The following is an 8,919-nucleotide window of genomic DNA, read 5'->3' as shown; positions in this document are numbered from 1 at the left end:
AGATGCGCCTGCTGGGGTGTGTGGGTCTGGGTCAGGAGCAGGGGCTCCATCAGGAAGAGGGTCTATGACAGCAGCAGGGTGCATGACAGCAGGAGGGTCCACGACAGCAACAGGGTGAAGGAAAGTAGCAGGGAGTACCTGAGGGAAAAAAAGGGTATGTGGGGCCGCACTCAGGCGCATGGGCCGCGTCGGGAGCAGGGGCTGCCAGGCAGGAGCCGAGGAGGGTCTGCGTCAGGAGGAGGGTCCAGGACAGTGGCAGGGGGTACTGCTGGGCCGGGGCGGCGTCTGAGGCAGGATGGGTGTGCTGGGGTCGGTAAGACGTGGTGCTTGGGGCAGGAAGAGGAGCTGGTGTCTGCTTAGAGAAGCAGTGCTGCTCAAGGGTGTCAACCTGCAGTGTAGAGACAGTAGCTGTAGAGCCGGTGAGAGCTGCCTCTGTGTGGATAAGCCAGTCTTCCATGTTGCTTGAAGACTGGGAGAGTGATCGGTTTCTCCTCCATCCTGTGTGGGTGCGAATCTCCGGGGGTCAGCATTTGTGGGGTACGTTATGTTTGGGTTCACACTCAGGATGGGATGGAGAAAGGAAACTCACAATATGCTCTCTGTATACATAGTGTATTAAATGTATAATGCAGCTTGGTGCTGGGAAGGCAGCATGGTTACAAGCGTTGAGTAGAGAGAGCTGGTTGGTGAGGGTGCTCAGAGGAGGACCAGCTTGTGGGTCGCCATGGTCGCCGGCGGGAGCGAGGACCGCCAGGCAGGAGGAGGAGGAGGAGGAGGCGTTGCTTGCTGGTGGCTGTAAGTAGAAAAGAGAGGTAGGTCACCACGAGGTCAGGTCTAATATAGCGGAAGTAGGCGTGGCTTAATAGTTGACCTCCGTCATGTATGGCGGCGCATGGTTGACCAAGACCACGAGGTATGCACTGGGGAATTCGCGGGGTCGGCTACTCGGCGGCAAACAGCGTTTGTAGGGGAGGAATCCACTACAATGTTACTGTTCACTGCCATGCAGGACAGTAGTTCATATACATTGGACGTCATATTCTAATTGAAGACTAATCAGTGTGGGCTAGCAAATTTGGGATAAACAGCAAGAATGTCCTCAAGCACCCCGATTCAATATAGTAATTACAAAGTTTATGATGCAATAAGCCAGGTGGCCTAACGACAACAACTGCCATGGATCGGTTCTCAAGGAAGCTAGAGATTAGAAAACAAAGTGGGGAAGAGAACCATAAGAGGGAAGTTTAGAAAGCAAAGACTGCCTGTCAAATGCTTTGGAGACGTCGAGTCCCATAACAAATAAATTATTTGAAATGACTTCAAATAATGAATAAAGACTATTATAACGCTGCTGTGTAGAGGTATCTTGCAACTTGGTGGAATTCTGATGCAAGGTCGTCGTTATTATCATATCTAGAGAAGCCTGAGCTTTAGTCGCTGTGCGTCGCTTGAAGAGCTCTAACAGGTTTGTACCGTACTACTCTTGGTAGTTTATAATTTTGTAAAGTGATTATGGTATAGAGTAGATATTTTCTAGTCTGTCTATAGTGATGTTAGTCTGGGGTGTTGGTCAAATTCTGTTACTACCTCTACCGAGGCCTGTACAGTGGAGCCCTAGGCTAACATGATGACTGTATTGATGCCATTCTTATATCCATCTCTGGGACTTGTTATTCTCTGCCTCTAGGATAACGTTACAGCATTATTCTGTTATTATTTTTATATATTTAGGATGATGTTACTATTTTGTTATCTCCATGGCAGCGTGTTTATATAGTAACTTACAAGTGAACCAATTTGATGAAATCTCACATAGAAAGACTGATAGATAGATAGATAGATAAATAGATAGATAGATCGATAGATAGACAGATAGATAGATAGATAGATTCGGTAAAAACTATTTCTAGGTATTATATTTTCGTGTTTTTAACTTAAAAAGCTTGGAACATTTTTATTTACGAGGAATATTCAACTTACACAAACTTTAGACACACTGTAGGTCAGTTAGGCTGTCAGGTTCCCTCTCAGCTGACGTAACAGAAGGAAATGACCTTTATCGCTTTCTTTGTTGACGTCATCTCAGGGGAACTCCCCGTCGCGCCTTTTTTTCCTATTATTTATTTTTCTTATTCATCATTTTATCCTAAGCTCTTTTTCTACACCTTCAGTTTTTATCAATTGTATTTTTATTAATACCTTGTTCTACGTGTAAGCCAGATTTTACTCTCCCGTTTTATGTCTAAATGAGTGCAAAATGTTCCTTTCTTTAATATATTAAGCTACATTCCGTTTTACGCCTACGCCAGCCTATCTCCACTATGTGTACATACATCAGGTTTACCCATTAGAGATACATATAGTGAAAGGGTTAAATTTAGATGAAGTACAACAATGTGGAAAGGAGGCGGAGTAGCAATCTATGTCAGGGATAATCTGAAGTGTGAAATAAATAAGGAAATAAAAACTGAGCGGAATACAGAAACAGTTTGGATAGAATTAATCGACGGTAGGGGAAAATTAATCACAGGAGTAATATATAGACCTCCCAATCTTGATAGAGTTAATGAGCGACTTATCTGGGATGAAATGCACAGGGCTTCCATACACAACAAAGTCTGTATAGTAGGCGACTTTAACTTTGGCCAAATAGATTGGATTGACCTTACGGGTAACTCAGAATCAGAGGATTTTCTTGATACAATCCAGGACTGTTTCCTAAGTCAACATATAACCGAACCCACCCGGGGTAATAATATAAGAACATAAGAACATAAGAATGGAGGAAACTGCAGCAGGCCTATTGGCCCATACTGGGCAGTCCCGTTTATACCCAACCCCTATTGCTCATATAAGCATCCAACCTATGTTTGAAGCTATTCAGCGTATTCCAGTTAATGATGATAATTGGTAACTTGTTCCAATCATCCAAACAAGTGTTTACCAATTTCACGCCGAAATCTAAATTTGTCTAATTTAAAACCATTGTTACGAGTTCGCTCCTGGTTGGATAGTTGAGTACCTTTGTAATGTCCCCTTTGTTTAACCCTGACTTCCATTTATACACCTCTATCATGTCGCCCCTCACTCTACGTCTCTCGAGAGAGTGCAAATTAAGATGCTTTAACCTGTCTCTGTATTCAAGGTTCCTAATGCCCGGGATTAGTCTTGTCATTCTCCTCTGGATTCTTTCCAATGATTCTATATTCATTCTGTAATACGGTGACCAGAACTGAACTGCGTAATCCAGGTGAGGTCTCACAAGCTCTAGATATAATTTTAAGATGACCTCGCTAGTCTTGTAACTAACACTCCTTTGTATGAACCCAAGTACTTTATTAGCCATGTTACGAGCTAAAACACATTGTTTACTTGGCTTAAGATTCCTACTTATCATTACTCCTAAATCTCTCTCGCAGTCGGATTCCACAATGGCATCGTTGTTCATCTGGTAACTGGTTTCCCTGTTTACATCTCCTATACTGAGTACTTTACATTTGTCCACATTGAATTTCATCTGCCATTTTTCCGACCATTCGAAAAATTTGTTTAGTATTACTCGATTTAGTTCTGTCGAACAAAGAAAACCTCATTAGTCATGTCGAGGTAGGGAACAAACTTGCAAACACCGATCACAAAGAAATTAGATTCCAGTTAGATTTCCAGGGCAGCCATAAGGAAAATTCCACAAAAGTCCCAGATTTCAGAAGGGCAAACTTTTATAGTTTGAAGAGGCTGTTGAGAGAAGGGGTATCACGCTTGGGGGTGAACTATTGGACCCGACGATTGAAACAGACCTGATAGCGAGATCTGAGGTTGCCGAGTTCCACGACAAATTAAATAATGAGTTACTTAATGCACAAAGGCAAAACATACTATTCAAAAAACTCAGATCAAACAACAGTAACCTTAATCAAAGCTGTGGCGTTATCTAGAAATTCCCGGGCCGGTGGAAGTTGTTTGGACATACTTCCTGGCCCCCATTAGTCCCTGTTCACCTAGCAGTAAAGTAGGTACCTGGTGTAAATCGAAAGTTGCGAATTCGTATTCGGGGACAAGTTGTTGGAGCTTCCAATAACTTGATGACATAAACCATTGACTCTTCAGGCTTCTATGCCCTTAACTCATGAGACATAAAGGCAAGCATGAAGTTAGCATGCTTCCTTGTTGGGCACTGTAAACGCTTCTGCGCTTCACCTTGCACAAGGCTGTAGAGGAGTGCCCAATAAATAAATAAAAATAAAAAAATAAAATCTAGAAATTCGGACGGTTGTGAAAGATATTTTTTTTCTAATAATTCTCCTCCCAGATGCGCTTTGATTTTCAAGTTACGACGTGGAACTTGAAAATTTAGGCGTCTGTTAAGATACTTATCAAGTGAAACTTTTGTAAATTTCTAAACAAATAAAAAAGGTAATTATTGCATCACTTTGTCGTCAGCTGAGGCATCAGGTTACGTCAGTTAAAGTTGCCTTACAGCGTCATAAAAAAAACGAGGCATTTATTATAAGTACCAAACATTCCCCCAAAATGTACAAGTATTTCTGAAAATATCTTATATTCTTCGTATTTCTAAATAAATATTACAATGGTGTTATTGGGTAATAGAATTAACTTTAGATAATCAATATTCCTGGGGTATGTGGTATCAACCTGCTGTAGATCAGTGTAGCCAACACCCACAGGTTATCAAGGTAAGCTGATAGCCCCAGTCACTTTTGAACCTTAGTCATAGTGTTAAGAGCACAATATCTGTGTACATTGTTGACTCTGTTTTTACCAATTCGCAAGTGGACCGTCGCCCATGGCAGGTTATGTGAAGTGTAAATGTTTAGTTTGAGGTTTGAATCTACAGTATATATTTATTCGAATTCTCAAAGATTCCTAATATAAGTCATATCCCGCTTTAGATTTTATATTTGAAATTTAACTTACGAATCACTGAGAAATTTAAGAGTATTTTGTTTACGTGTGGGTCTGTGTTTGTGTTTGTCTGTGTGGGTCTGTGTTTGTGTATGTCTGTGTGGGTCTGTGTTTGTGTTTGTCTGTGTGGGTCTGTGTTTGTGTATGTCTGTGTGGGTCTGTGTTTGTGTATGTATGTGTGTGTGGGTCTGTGTTTGTGTATGTCTGTGTGGGTCTGTGTTTGTGTATGTGTGTGTGGGTCTGTGTTTGTGTATGTCTGTGTGGGTCTGTGTTTGTGTTTGTCTGTGTATGTCTGTGTTTGTGTTTGTGTGGGTATGTGTGTATGTCTGTGTGAGTGGTCTGTGTATGTCTGTGTGTAACTGTGTATATCTATGTGTATGTGTGTAACTGTGTATGTCTGTGTGTGTAACTGTGTATGTCTAATAATAATAATAATAATAATAATTTACTGTGTATTGAAAGATCACGGCAGCCAAAAGGTTGAAAATATTCAGTTACATAATTGGGGAATGGGTCACTTGATTGATAAATAGTATACAATTAACGTAAGTGATACAATTATGATATATAATAACAAGGTGGGGGAGAAGGTTATACTACAGGGCGTTTTAACATACTGACAGTGCAAAAAAGATAAAATTGGCTGGGAGTGAATACATTGGTTGATTACGAGTTGTTGATAATTTTTACAATGGTTTGGACTGAGCTGTTCTCATAGCTATATCAGTCTCTGTGTGTGTGTGTGTGTGTGTGTGTGTGTGGAAGTTGCCAAGAATGAGTTAGTCTACGCCTTGTTTTTAATGGCGTTTTTTCCAGCGCTTCTTACAGTCACAATGATTAGTTATTAAATTATTAAGGTTACGGATGATGCTTGTTAGATATGTTAAATGTGCCTATTTGTGACTTAGCGTTAGAGTTAAAATTTTCTTATGTTGAACTAGCAATTTATACTTTTTGTGTGTTTGCTCATATTTCACTATTATTATTATATAAATGTTTGGATTTTTCTATTCAGTTAAATAGTACGTTGGTTTGTAATGCCTTTAACATTACCATACACTTGTTAACCACATTACTTGTTTGGGCTATTTTCAAGTTGTAATTCATTATTTTCAACATGAATTAAGTAAATAAAGTAATATAAAGGGGTTTTTATTTAGAAAGGGTTACCTGGACATTTACTTGCTGGTAATTTGAATACAATAGTAAAAGTAGTGTGGGTAATACATGGTGGGGAAAAATCGCATCCTGTGTTGAGGCAGTGTGATGCATTGACCAAGTGTGGTGCAATGAGCCAGTGTGATGCATTGACCCAGTGTGGTGCAATGAGCCAGTATGTTGCATTGACCCAGTGTGATGCAATGAGCCAGTGTGGTGCAATGAGCCAGTGTGATGCATTGACCCAGTGTGATGCAATGAGCCAGTGTGATGCATTGACCCAGTGTGATGCAATGAGCCAGTGTGATGCATTGACCCAGTGTGGTGCAATGAGCCAGTGTGATGCATTGACCCAGTGTGATGCAATGAGCCAGTGTGCAATAGGCAATCTTAGTCTACGTATTGATGCTTGATACAATTAATGATGTGGTACAATAGGCGAGTGCAATGCATTGGCCCGAAATGCTTAAGGTACCGTAGGCAGTGTGATGCGTGTTAGCGTGATGCATTGACCCAGTGTGATGCAATGAGCCAGTGTGATGCATTGACCCAGTGTGGTGCAATGAGCCAGTGTGATGCATTGACCCAGTGTGATGCAATGAGCCAGTGTGGTGCAATGAGCCAGTGTGATGCATTGACCCAGTGTGATGCAATGAGCCAGTGTGATGCATTGACCCAGTGTGGTGCAATGAGCCAGTGTGATGCATTGACCCAGTGTGATGCAATGAGCCAGTGTGGTGCAATGAGCCAGTGTGATGCATTGACCCAGTGTGATGCAATGAGCCAGTGTGATGCCAGTGTGATGCATTGACCCGAGTAAGCGGTGCAATGAGCCAATTGATGCATTGACCCAGTGTGATGCAATGAGCCGGTGTGGTGCAATGAGCCTGTGATTACGTGTTAGTGTGGTGCAATGAGCAGTGTGATGCATTGACCCAGTGTGATGTGTAGAGCCAGTGTGGTGCAATGAGCCAGTGCGTCCATTGACCCAGTGTGGTGCACCCAATGAGCCAGTGTGGTGCATTGACCCAGTGTGGTGCAATATGTGCCAGTGTGGTGCATTGACCCAGTGTGGTGCAATGAGCCAGTGTGGTGCAATAGGCCAGTGTGATGCATTGGCCCAGAGTGCTTGATGCAATGAGCCAGTGTGATGCATGACCCGGTATGGTGCAAATGAGCCAGTGTGGTGCATTGACCCAAGTGTGGTGCAATAATGGAAGCGGTGTGATCGTGGCCAGTGTGATGCAGCCAGGCCAGTGGCAGTCATTGTCCCAGTGCGTGGTGCAATGAGCCGGAAGTGATGCAATGACCCAGTGTGATGCAATGAGCCAGTGTGATGCATTGTCCCAGTGTGGTGCAATGAGCCAGAGTGATGCAATGACCCAGTGTGATGCAATGAGCCAGTGTGATGCATTGACCCAGTGTGATGCAATGAGCCAGTGTGGTGCATTGACCCAGTGTGATGCAATGAGCCAGTGTGATGCATTGTCCCAGTGTGATGCAATGAGCCAGTGTGGTGCATTGTCCCAGTGTGATGTAATGAGCCAGTGTGATGCATTGACCCAGTGTGGTGCAATGAGCCAGTATGTTGCATTGAGCCAGTGTGGTTCATCCTCACCTCTCCAAAACAGTTGTAAATAATATATGATAGTTATTACAAAAAGAAAACCTGTAACTGGAGTTGTGAGGAAGTGTCCAACTGGTCAGCATAAATTATGAAAAAAAAAACTATTCCCGTTTAAAATGAATTACCTAAAGATTATACAGTCCCAGTTTACCTCACCTGAAGATTAACCAGCCCATTATTATTTGGGGGCTTAAGTTTAGGTAATGTAGGTTAGATTAAGGGTTGTTAATCTTCAGGTAATAAAAGGTGGGGTGGTTAATCTTCAGGGAATATAAGGTGGGGTGGTTAATCTTCAGGGAATATAAGGTGGGGTGGTTAATCTTCAGGGAATAAAAGGTGGGGTGGTTAATCTTCAGGGAATATAAGGTGGGGTGGTTAATCTTCAGGGAATAAAAGGTGGGGTGGTTAATCTTCAGGGAATATAAGGTGGGGTGGTTAATCTTCAGAGAATATAAGGTGGGGTGGTTAATCTTCAAGGAATATAAGGTGGGGTGGTTAATCTTCAGGGAATATAAGGTGGGGTGGTTAATCTTCAGGGAATATAAGGTGGGGTGGTTAATCTTCAGGGAATATAAGGTGGGTGGTTAATCTTCAGGGAATATAAGGTGGGGTGGTTAATCTTCAGGGAATATAAGGTGGGGTGGTTAATCTTCAGGGAATATAAGGTGGGGTGGTTAATCTTCAGGTGACTCGCCTCTGCAATAGTACCCCAAATTTACTGAGGCTCAGATGTGACTGGTACTGTTATCTTGTCCCGAGAAAAAATTAAACTACGACACTCTAATCTATATTACTTTTTTACTTCTTCAGATTGAGCAAGAGGAGACACGGAGAACGTATATGACACGACAAGAAGTGGAATATGAAACAATAAAAAAACAAGAGAGAGAAAAACCCAGGGAATAAAACAAATATGGAGGCATCAACGTGGACTGTGGGTCTGGCAGTGGTGTTACTGTTCATTGTGTATTGCTGGAGGAAGTGTTCGTACTGGTCATCACGTGGTGTTCCCTCAAATTCCGTTTTTCGCAACTTTTACATTTATCTCCACATGATCTTCAAGCGTACTAAACCCTTTTGGCACTTCCTAAATGAGGTAAGGCTGTCTAACCTAACCTAACCCAACCTAACGTTCTTTATATACAAGTGTCTGGTGATGAATGTGCGCCTGTATTCCCACCTAATTGATTATAGGATCCACTGATTATAGG

General features: G+C 42.2%; 1 long non-coding RNA gene across 1 annotated transcript; it reads left to right on the top strand.

Annotated features, from left to right (window-relative positions):
- Nucleotides 1-1,275: 1,275 nt before the first annotated feature.
- On the top strand, nt 1,276-8,624 carry LOC121855665. The gene is made up of 2 exons (XR_006086827.1): nt 1,276-1,465; nt 8,519-8,624. It is a non-coding gene; the product is annotated as an uncharacterized LOC121855665 (long non-coding RNA).
- The last annotated feature ends 295 nt before the right edge of the window (nt 8,625-8,919 follow it).

Source organism: Homarus americanus, unplaced genomic scaffold (assembly GCF_018991925.1).
Source record: "Homarus americanus isolate GMGI-L3 unplaced genomic scaffold, GMGI_Hamer_2.0 scaffold56881, whole genome shotgun sequence".
NCBI classification, from domain to species: domain Eukaryota; kingdom Metazoa; phylum Arthropoda; class Malacostraca; order Decapoda; family Nephropidae; genus Homarus; species Homarus americanus.
This window is presented reverse-complemented; position numbering and strand designations above follow the sequence as displayed.